This window comes from Pinus tabuliformis, chromosome 7 (assembly GCF_031772625.1).
Source record: "Pinus tabuliformis cultivar Carrire ecotype Pingquan chromosome 7, CPIR1, whole genome shotgun sequence".
Taxonomy (NCBI): Eukaryota; Viridiplantae; Streptophyta; class Pinopsida; order Pinales; family Pinaceae; genus Pinus; species Pinus tabuliformis.
Window position 1 is genome coordinate 1125764063 of NC_142293.1, and position 12234 is coordinate 1125776296.

Sequence of the window (12234 nt, forward strand, 5' to 3'; positions counted from 1 at the left end):
CCAAAGACAAGCAAAATGATCATTGCCACAGCTGATCAGCCAGTGAAGGCTTCTTTACAAAACTGAGTTGCTTTTGCTTTGTTTTCTTTTCAAGTCCTGTTGCTTTAAATGTTTCATTCGAAGCAAGAACTGAAAATATCCACTCCTCATAAGCATGTTTCAGCATTTTCTTAGGCCTTTTCAATCCTCTTCTGTGCAACTTTTATGGGAAATCGTAACTTCACCTGAGATTAATAAATCAACCGGGATGGAGAATTCCTCAGCAGCATTGTGTGAGCTCATTACCTATTCTGCATCATCAGCATTCATCTGGTTCTATTTTGAACACATAAAATAATGGTGCTACGACTTAATTCATTCCTTGCACACATCTAATCCCCGGGTTCAGCTTTGCGAAAATAAGATTGCGCTTCAATGCTTCCTGATCTCCAATTGCAAATGTACAATCTCCAGAGAAAAATGCGTATCTGGCTGTGTACGTTTTACATCACGCTCAATCTGTTCGATTGTCTCTGTATCCTGTTTGATTGTCTCTGTATCAATAACAATGGCATAGAACGCAAAACTCGAACATCCAGCAGGGGAAAGTAAGAAATCTCCTGGACCTGCACTTAACCAATATCGCAAAGATCCTTTCCCGCAATGTGAAGCAGCTACAGTCTGAAGAGAATGCTCCTTAAAGATAAGCGATCAAAAGGAGGAATAATCTTTGCCACAGACGCAGATCTCAGAAACCGGTCCAGGTGTGGGTCCAATTCATAACCATTAATTATCATAGCAGTTTCAAACACACCATGCCCTCGTGCGCATTTCATCAACAAGTTCATATAGGTGTTGAATAGGTAGTGATAAATCATATTTGTAAACAGCACCTGCTCTCCCTAGTGCCTCTGCAATACCCTCACGTATTCACCAAAATGCAGCAATCTGATTGTAGTCTTGTGCCACACTACCATCAACAATGAGACTATTTTCAAGACAACTCTCCAGAAAGGCATCCAACTTTGCTTTGTCATGCAACTGGTTGCTACCAGTAGTCTCAATCAAAACATAGAATTTCCCCTTTGAAGAAGGTAAAGGGTTCCTGACACCTTCCAAGTGATTCAAAGCCATGTCCAAAGAAGCAAGATTCAAAAATTCAAATGTTGAGATAATCTCTCCCAATTTCCTTTTAGCTTCAGAGAGAAGTCTCTTGCAGCTCAAGTAATCTCCACATGCAAGAAAGGCAAGATTTATTGATGAAAGCCTTGGTGGTACAAGAATTGAAACCTTTGTGACTATGCCAAGGGTGCCTTCACTTCCAATGAATAACTGCTTCAAATCATATCCCGTATTGTCTTTTCTCAAGGTTCCAAGCATATCAACCACAGTGCCATTTGCAAGAACAACTTCAAGCCCTAGAACATTTCCACGAAGAGACCCATATCGAAAAAGACGTATGCCCCCTGCATTTGTGGAAATATTTCCACCAATTTGACAGCTACCTTTTGCACCGAGGTCAATGGGCATCATATACCCCTGATCAGCTAAAAATGTGTCAAGATTCTCCAGGACGCAACCAACTTCACAAACCAAGATGCCACTAACCTTATCACATGAAATTATGTTGTTCATCAACCCCAGATTAACAATCACCTCATCAAAAACAGGGACACTCCCACCCACGAGGCCAGTATTACCACCTTGTGGAACAACTGCTAGACATCTTGAATTACAATATTTAGGATCTGTGAGACTTCTTCAGTGTTCCTAGGACGAAGTAGGAGTTGGCTTGAACCCTTATATTTCCTCATCCAATCATGATTTTCCGTAGCCAATTCATCTTTATCCTGAATGACATTTTTCTCTCCAAGTATATTTTGAAAATGAAGAATATCTCTAGCTTCTATAATAGAAAAGGAAGGATTTCTCTGTATTTTCGTAGCTGCAGTTCCATAAGATCTTGTCTGGGAATCATATAAACTTTCTAGCTCTGGAAGTGGAGGAAAAATGAGAAAACCAAAAAGACTTGCATGCTGATTGAAAGGGCTGTCGTTTATTCATAAGCCTCATGCTGAACTTAGGGACTTTTTTTTCTATCAGTTCCCAATTGAGGTAAAACTTCCAAACATAAATTGTCCTCCGATCTATATAACTTGGAGCACATAAACGAAGCATATTCAAGATGGTGCTGACTTGCCGCCAGATGAACAATCGGAGAAGATGTTGGCAGTAATTTCGCTGCTCGGAGTTCTGGGCACTTTGCTTTGTCAAAGCCTATTACTTCTCCCCAACAAAAGTATTCATAAATTTCAGCATCACCAGCTGAAGCAAGACAAGCAGCAACTAGAAGACGAGGCGATGAAGATATCAGCCCAACTGACCCAACAGGCAACATCAATTTTCCAGCATCAATTTTCCAGAAGAATTCTTTTTCTCACGTGACCCCTCTCTAATTTCATCCAACACACTTGGAGATTTTTGGTTGCTCATTCAAGGCAGCCTCTGCTACATGAAAAACTGGATTTTGATTTACTTTCGATTCGTCATCTTTGCTTGAAGTAGACTGATCTTGGAAAGATTCACAGCTTGTCGTGTACGAGTAATGGATGAAGGAGCGGAAGGTATTGTTGATTTGATTATTAAATTGCTGGACTTTGATTGTTGATGATGCTTTGAATTGTGCTTGTGCAGGGATAGGAGCTTGAAGTTGCTGCTGCCTTTTGAAGAGCTGGAGATAAATTACATAATCTAAAACAACACATTAATGATTTCTTCTTCAAAACAGGGTTTTGAAGAAGAATCAATCTCTGACATGAGACAGAGTCTAACATCGGCTCCACTTGGGATGGCAGCTGCCGCTCCGTGGAAGTGCCAAGAACCGCAGAACTTTGGGAGAGCAGACAGTGCCTCCACCCATTGGGCAATGGAGTCATCATCAACACAACTCTTGAATTATTTTCAAACTGAAACTGAACTCAAACAATCTTCAAGCAAACTAAAACCAGATGCTGCCCTTATGGCTGCTTATTTATTTACATAGCTACCCTAATCTGCTGTACAAACACTAAATCAGGTAATACGAAAGTGCCAAATTAACCATTCGAGTAAACCTGAAAATGATGCCGCTTGAGAATGCTGCCACGAAGTCACAGATGCAGTTGCTGGCAGCCCTTCATGCACATACTGACCCTGGTCATGGAAAAGACAGCCTGATCTGTCAATCAAAGTGAAAAATGTGTCCATGTATGCCGCAATAGGATCACGGAAGCCTGTTGGCTGCCCCAACTCTGCAACACATACTTCCAACTGCACAGTGTCAATGTAAACCTCTATAGGCAAGTCTATGATTTCTTGTTTCGATGGAGGAAGGATTTCCAAAAAAATTTTAGGGTCTTGGAAATCGTATGACTGAATTTGCTCATCTAACCATTGAATCTCATCTTCAATTCTTTCAACAATTAACTCACACAATTCAATTTTGAAAGACTTTAAAGATTTCAACAAATGAAGCCAGGTACTGTAAACATCTTCATCCAATTTAGTAGCTGCTAATAAATTTCTTATTTCTTCTACAGCTTCACACAGGGCAGGGTCTGCCACATACCCTTCCATTGCATGAATGGATCAGCAAGCACTGGAATGTCTGGATCGAGTTGGAGTCGCCAGGTGAATGGTTCAGCCTGCATATGTATCTGACTACTGTCCACCATCAGCATCAGATCTGCACCTTGATTGCATGTACTGGGACAAAACAATCAACAAGTCGAATGTTCTCCCCAGTATGGTCGCCACTATGTTAGCGCTTGAGATTTCACCTCAGGCTGAGAAAGGTAAACCTCAAGGCAACATCAAACCATTCAGCCCCGTAGCTAGCCCTACGGGGCAGGAGAAGGCTCTCTCCGGTCTATCTCGTAAAATCTTCAATTAGGGAGATGACCAACTAGGTAACACTGATATTAGGCTAGTAAACTGATTAGAATGATTGATTTGGGGTTTTTAATTAAATAACGGGGTTTTTCTGGGCTGCATGGGCAAAATCACAGCTTCAAACAGAGAAATATAATGAACAACACAGGTTGACGACTGAGGCAAGGTAGGCAAGGAATTTAGCATCAAATCTAGATTTTAAATGGGATGGCAAGACTGGTGAGGAGCTGACAAGGGCATAGAACTGAATCCTTGTCAAACAGAAGAAAACATTGAATTGAACAAACTTATAGGCAGAGCATATAATACTATGAATTCTACCTAAACACTTCATTTGCTCAATTAGAAATGATCATGAGGTGAATGAAACATAACAGTTTACATATGAGACAAAGGGAAAACTTATGCTAAATTAACATACCACATGAATCTCAGAAGTTAGAGCTATGAAATTTTCATTAAAAATCCCTGCAGAAAACTGTACATTGAAAGCTCTGTTCCAGCACTCAGCACTCAGAAAACTCCCCTCTTCCCTCACTCTCTTACAAACTGATTATTTTTATACATTAGATAAACTATTCTAAAAAAAAAAAAAAAAAAACAAACAAACAAACAATAGATCGACCCAACAATAAGGGCACTGTTTGAACTGTAATTACAAAAAATTAGAAAGGAGCGTTCATCTTTTCTAAAATAAAACAGTATCTCCTAAAAATCTTCCGATGGCCGACACATGGAATAACTGTTGGGGCGCAGCTACCTTTAAATCACTAACTGGGGTCTTGAAATAGGAGATCACCAAAGATAGAATCTTTCGCTGTCCATTGCTTGTATGCAGAGCGATGCCAACCAATCAATTGGATGCAGAGCGATGCCAATCAATAACTGCAAGGCACTCGAACGGAGCCTTTGGATCCCATTCAGCATGAAAGCAAGTCAAGTGACCATTAAAATCATAGCTATCGACAATCTCAAGGCTTGTACAACGCAAATCACCAAAGCTAGAATCCTATACACGTATCCGGTTAGCTTGGCGGGTAGTTATGATTTTACTGCCAGTTGTTGGCGAAAAATAAGCAGGGTTCACAACACGTGGGTGTTCCAACTCTCCGAGGAAGGCCCCAGCTCCTAATTGGCGAATATCCCAAAGACAAGAAAAATGATCATTGCCACAGCTGATCAGCCAGTGAAGGCTTCTTTACAAAACTGAGTTGCTTTTGCTTTGTTTTCTTTTCAAGTCCTGTTGCTTTGAATGTTTCATTCGAAGCGAGAACTGAAAATATCCACTCCTCATAAGCATGTTTCAGCATTTTCTTAGGCCTTTTCAATCCTCTTCTGTGCAACTTTTATGGGAAATCGTAACTTCACCTGAGATTAATAAATCAACCGGGATGGAGAATTCCTCAGCAGCATTGTGTGAGCTCATTACCTATTCTGCATCATCAGCATTCATCTGGTTCTGTTTTGAACACATAAAATAATGGTGCTACGACTTAATTCATTCCTTGCACACATCTAATCCCCGGGTTCAGCTTTGCGAAAATAAGATTGCGCTTCAATGCTTCCTGATCTCCAATTGCAAATGTACAATCTCCAGAGAAAAATGCGTATCTGGCTGTGTACGTTTTACATCACGCTCAATCTGTTCGATTGTCTCTGTATCCTGTTTGATTGTCTCTGTATCAATAACAATGGCATAGAACGCAAAACTCGAACATCCAGCAGGGGAAAGTAAGAAATCTCCTGGACCTGCACTTAACCAATATCGCAAAGATCCTTTCCTGCAATGTGAAGCAGCTACAGTCTGCAAGAGAATGCTCCTTAAAGATAAGCGATCAAAAGGAGGAATAATCTTTGCCACGGACGCAGATCTCAGAAACCGGTCCAGGTGTGGGTCCAATTCATAGAGATAACCATTAATTATCATAGCAGTGTCAAACACACCATGCCCTCTTGCACATTTCATCAACAAGTTCATATAGGTGTTGAATAGGTAGTGATAAATCATATTTGTAAACAGCACCTGCTCTCCCTAGTGCCTCTGCAATACCCTCACGTATTCACCAAAATGCAGCAATCTGATTGTAGTCTTGTGCCACACTACCATCAACAATGAGACTATTTTCAAGACAACTCTCCAGAAAGGCATCCAACTTTGCTTTGTCATGCAACTGGTTGCTACCAGTAGTCTCAATCAAAACATAGAATTTCCCCTTTGAAGAAGGTAAAGGGTTCCTGACACCTTCCAAGTGATTCAAAGCCATGTCCAAAGAAGCAAGATCCAAAAATTCGAATGCTGAGATAATCTCTCCCAATTTCCTTTTAGCTTCAGAGAGAAGTCTCTTGCAGCTCAAGTAATCTCCACATGCAAGAAAGGCAAGATTTATTGATGAAAGCCTTGGTGGTACAAGAATTGAAACCTTTGTGACTATGCCAAGGGTGCCTTCACTTCCAATGAATAACTGCTTCAAATCATATCCCGTATTGTCTTTTCTCAAGGTTCCAAGCATATCAACCACAGTGCCATTTGCAAGAACAACTTCAAGCCCTAGAACATTTCCACGAAGAGACCCATATCGAAAAAGACGTATGCCCCCTGCATTTGTGGAAATATTTCCACCAATTTGACAGCTACCTTTTGCACCGAGGTCAATGGGCATCATATACCCCTGATCAGCTAAAAATGTGTCAAGATTCTCCAGGACGCAACCAGCTTCACAAACCAAGATGCCACTAACCTTATCACAGGAAATTATGTTGTTCATCAACCCCAGATTAACAATCACCTCATCAAAAACAGGGACACTCCCACCCACGAGGCCAGTATTACCACCTTGTGGAACAACTGCTAGACATCTTGAATTACAATATTTTAGGATCTGTGAGACTTCTTCAGTGTTCCTAGGACGAAGTAGGAGTTGGCTTGAACCCTTATATTTCCTCATCCAATCATGATTTGCCGTAGCCAATTCATCTTTATCCTGAATGACATTTTTCTCTCCAAGTATATTTTGAAAATGAAGAATATCTCTAGCTTCTATCATAGAAAAGGAAGGATTTCTCTGTATTTTCGTAGCTGCAGTTCCATAAGATCTTGTCTGGGAATCATATAAACTTTCTAGCTCTGGAAGTGGAGGAAAATGAGAAAACCAAAAAGACTTGCATGCTGATTGAAAGGGCTGTCATTTATTCATAAGCCTCATGCTGAACTTAGGGACTTTTTTTTCTATCAGTTCCCAATTGAGGTAAAACTTCCAAACATAAATTGTCCTCCGATCTATATAACTTGGAGCACATAAACGAAGCATATTCAAGATGGTGCTGACTTGCCGCCAGATGAACAATCGGAGAAGATGTTGGCAGTAATTTTGCTGCTCGGAGTTCTGGGCACTTTGCTTTGTCAAAGCCTATTACTTCTCCCCAACAAAAGTATTCATAAATTTCAGCATCACCAGCTGAAGCAAGACAAGCAGCAACTAGAAGACGAGGCGATGAAGATATCAGCCCAACTGACCCAACAGGCAACATCAATTTTCCAGAAGAATTCTTTTTCTCACGCGACCCCTCTCTAATTTCATCCAACACACTTGGAGATTTTTGGTTGCTCATTCAAGGCAGCCTCTGCTACATGAAAAACTGGATTTTGATTTACTTTCGATTCGTCATCTTTGCTTGAAGTAGACTGATCTTGGAAAGATTCACAACTTGTCGTGTACGAGTAATGGATGAAGGAGCGGAAGGTATTGTTGATTTGATTATTAAATTGCCGGACTTTGATTGTTGATGATGCTTTGAATTGTGCTTGTGCAGGGATAGGAGCTTGAAGTTGTTGCTGCCTTTTGAAGAGCTGGAGATAAATTACATAATCTAAAACAACACATTAATGATTTCTTCTTCAAAACAGGGTTTTGAAGAAGAATCAATCTCTGACATGAGACGGAGTCTAACACAAGGGACATCCCAAGCCTATTATATCCCCAACCAATCTGCTCCTATTCCTTCTTGGGGCCCCCCTGCTCATCCTCCCTGGTCTTACCCACCTCAATACCATACTCAGCCCACTACTCATTCGTTTCACTCACATGTCCAGCCATAGCCTCAGTGGAATGCACCTCAACCGGGGTGGAGGCCCCAATACAACACTCCTCCCGCCATTTTGCCTCCACCACTAGCTCAACCACAACCATTACCTCCTGCTCCTCCAAGACAACCCCAAATGCCTGCTCAACCGAACCCGAATCCCAACAACCGACAGGCCCAACAGGTATATACCGGGGAAACAATCTGCCCTACCTATGCTGTGGAGATCCAGGAAATCTGGGAAGACTCTTCCAGATCGCCAACCTCCTCCCCTAGAGGACGAGGAAGATAAATAGGAAAGTGAACCCAAGACCACTCCACCCTTTCCTGAGAGACTAACAGTAACCACACAACCCGACCCAGAGGAGAATGAGCTTCTGGGAGAACTCAAACAGTTGTGTGTGAGAATACCACTTCTCCAAGCCATTAAAGATGTACCAATATACAAAAAATTGGTTAAGGAAAAGTGTTTCAGGCACCCAAGCAGGCGAAAAAGAGATGCCTCAACCATCAATGTCATAGGACAACTGTCTGATCTTATGTTGGGGCAAGTAATCTGTCCAAAATATTTGGATCCTGGGAGTCCTGTAGTTGATGTCCACATCAATGGCACCATCATACCCCACACTTTGATTGATTTAGGGGCTACCATTAATGTGATGACCAGGGATACCATGCTCAAACTCAACCTTTAGGGTTCCTTAAGGAAGACCTCAACAGTCCTGCAGTTGGCAGATCGTTCCACCGTGACTCCCGAAGGGATTGTGGAGGATGTCTTGGTCTCTGTTGACTCTTGGGAGTATCCTGCGGATTTCTTGGTTCTTCAGCCAAAGGAAAAGCTTACCGGATACCCCCTTATTTTGGGAAGACCTTGGTTAGCCACTGCGGATGCTACATAAGCTGTCGAGCAGGAAACATGACCATCAAAAATGGTCCTATGTCCAAGCAGCTAGTCTTATACCCTCCTGCCCAACCTCTATTAGAGCATGACTTACCACTTTGGTTGGAAGAAGGAGAAGAGGATGAGGTGTACTCTGCACCCTTGTGCACCTTAGAAACCACTAGGGGAGGTCCTCAAACTGAGGATGATTTGATTGAGACCTTGATTCAGAATCTGCCTCCCAGTGCATTGTCCTTAGAGAAATTGGTGGAAGACACTCAAGCCAGCACCTTAGTGGACCTTTGTGTGACCGATCCACTCTCTCCCAGAGTAAAAATGTGGAGTTTGGCCCCGAGAGAACGTTAAAGATCAGCTCCTCCCTATATCCTTCCCAGGAAAAGGAGCTGTATAGTCTGTTGGCCAGTCATCTAGATGCTTTCGCTTGGAGCTATAAGGAGATGAAAGGAGTCCACCCTTCGGTCTGTACCCATCACATCTACATCAAAGAAGAATGTAAACCAGTCAGGCAACCTTAGAGGAGAATGAATCCAGCCCTTAAGGACATTGTCAAAGAAGAACTGCAAAAATTTTTGGATGCAGGATTCATCTACCCCATCTCGGATAGCGAGTGGGTGTCCCCTCTGGTGTTGGTACCCAAGAAAAATGGAAAGTGGAGAATCTGTGTGGACTACCGAGAACTGAACAAAGCCACCAAGAAAGACCACTTTCCTCTGCCTTTCATAGATCAAGTGTTGGATGGACTAGCAGGGAAGAAGTTTTTCTCTTTCCTAGATGGGTTCAACGGGTATAACCAGATCCAAATCAGCCTAGAAGACCAAGATAAGACCACCTTCACTTGTCCTTGGGGTAACTTTTCTTACCAAGTCCTTCCCTTTGGGCTATGCAACACTCCTGCCACTTTCCAAAGAGAAGTATTGAGCATCTTTTCTGAGCTGGTCCATGATTCGGTGGAAATCTATATGGATGACTTCACTCCCTATGGGTCCAACTTCCAAGAAGCATTGTCCATCTGGGAAAAGTCCTAACCAAGTGCATTGAGATGAACCTATCCCTCAATCCTGAAAAATGTGAATTCTTGATGACTGAAGGGACCGTGCTAGGACATACCATTTCTCACCAAGGATTGCAGGTGGATCCTAATAAAATTGCTCTCATCGAGAAGGTTCCACCTCCTCAAAAAGTAAGAGATGTTAGGAGTTTCCTAGGCTTAGCAAGATATTATAGAAGATTTATTAAAGACTTCAGTAAGCTAGCCTCGCCACTGTTTGGCCTCTTAGCAAAAGATGTTGAGTTCAAATGGACGGACGACTGTCAAAGGGCTCTGAATGAATTAAAGGATAAGTTGGTGTCCGCCCCGATATTAAGAGGTCCAAACTGGGCCCTACCTTTCCACATCCACACTGATGCCTCGAACAAAGCCATAGGGGCAGCCTTAGGATAGGTTGAACAAAAACTCCCATATGCCATATACTTTGTCAGCAAAAACTTATCCAAGGCAGAACTGAACTATACTGTAACTGAGAAAGAGTTCCTGGCCGTGGTCCATGCCCTGAACAAGTTCCGACACTACATCACTGGCTATCAAACATTTGTACATACTGATCATGCTGCAATTAGATATTTAATGAATAAACCAGATGTGAATGCTCGTATTATTAGATGGTTACTTCTGTTGTAGCAGTTTGATTTGACTATCGTTGACAAACCAGGTAAAGAAAATGTTGTTGCTGACTTCTTGTCTAGACTGGATTTACCTGTAGGTGAAGATGGAACAATGGACGACCAGATGCCAGATAAGCATTTGTTTTCTATCTCAGTACTCTCCCCATGGTTTGCTGATATAGCAAACTATCTGGTCTTAGCACAGTTCCCTCCGCATCTATCTTCCAAAGAGAAAAGCAGAATTGTAAGGAAGAGTGCCTCATTCACTTGGATCGGGAGCAACCTGTTCAAACTTGGCCCCGATCAAATCTTAAGGCATTGTGTAAGGGAGGAGGAAGTCTTTGACATCCTCCTAACCTGTCATGACGAGCCTTGTGGAGGACATTTTGCAACCAAGAGGACTGCCTTCAAAATTCTACAGGCAGGCTACTATTGGCCCACGCTTCATCAAGATGTCAAGAGATATATCAGCCAATGTGACCGATGCCAAATAATGGGGAAGCCAACCCCAAGGGACGAAATGCCTCTCCAACCTCAAGTGACTCTTGAACCATTTGAGAAGTGGGGCATGGATTTTGTGGGTCCTATCAATCCTCCTTCAAGGCAAAGGTCTTACATCATTGTGTGCACAGACTATCTGACAAAGTGGGCAGAAACCAAGGCAATCAAAGCAACGACAAAAGAAAAGGTGGCTGAGTTTGTAAGAGAAAACATCTTCTACAAATTTGGTTACCCAAGAGAGCTAGTCACCGATCAAGGAAGCCAGTTCACCTCCAACTTAATTGAAGATTTGCTTGCTCATCACAAGATCAAGCATAGGACTTCCACCCCCTATCATCCTCAAGCAAATGGGCAGGTGGAAATCACCAATAGAGCATCAGAAGGGATTTTGACTAAGGTGGTGAGCAGCAGCAGAAAGGATTGGGCAGATCGCCTCGTTGAGGCCACCTGGGCTTACAACACCACCTGGAAGACCAAAACCGGTTTCACACCTTATGAACTAGTCTATGGGAAGAGAGATTTGCTCTCAATTGAGTTCGATTACAACACATTGAGGATGGCAGCTCAGCTGGACCTAGATCTCAGCCATGCCCAACAAGAAAGGTTATTGCAGCTGAATGGGCTAGATGAACACAGAATGCAGACCCTTCTCCACTCAGAAGTGGTTCAACTTCAGAGAAAGATATGGCATGACCGGCACCTCAATGACAAGTAATTCCAACCGAGAGATTGGGCGCTATTGTATGATTCCAGACACAAGGATTTCAAGGGGAAGCTGAGGACAAGATGGTTAGGGCCATATGCAGTGGAGAAGTGTAATGATAATGGGTCTGTTCTTATCCGGACCATCGATGAGGAAGCCATCCCCATGCTCGTCAATGGGCATCGACTAAAGATCTACAGGAAACCTCTTTCGAGGCAAGAGTTCATCAAAACTGTGGAAAAATCAGTGCTGGTCATAGAGAAGGGTTCTGCCTCTGTTTTGGGCATACCCTGAGCATCCAAAAAAAAATCATAATAAAAAGATCCTTGGGTGAAAACCTTTCTGAGGCTCCCAAGGCAGATGGTAGGAGTGAAAACCTCATTGAGGCGCCCATGCTGTCTCTCTGAAAAAATTGGAATAAAAACAAAAAGACCCTTGGGTGAAAGCCTCTCTGAGGCGCCCAAGGCAGATAGTAGGG

At 42.5% G+C, this 12234-nt stretch overlaps 2 pseudogenes; both read right to left on the minus strand.

The window, feature by feature from the left end:
• Positions 1–411: 411 nt before the first annotated feature.
• Positions 412–2377, minus strand: LOC149251475 (D-2-hydroxyglutarate dehydrogenase, mitochondrial pseudogene; annotated as a pseudogene).
• Positions 2378–5869: 3492 nt separating this feature from the next.
• Positions 5870–12234, minus strand: part of LOC149251476 (D-2-hydroxyglutarate dehydrogenase, mitochondrial pseudogene) — a 49614-nt pseudogene continuing 43249 nt past the window's right edge.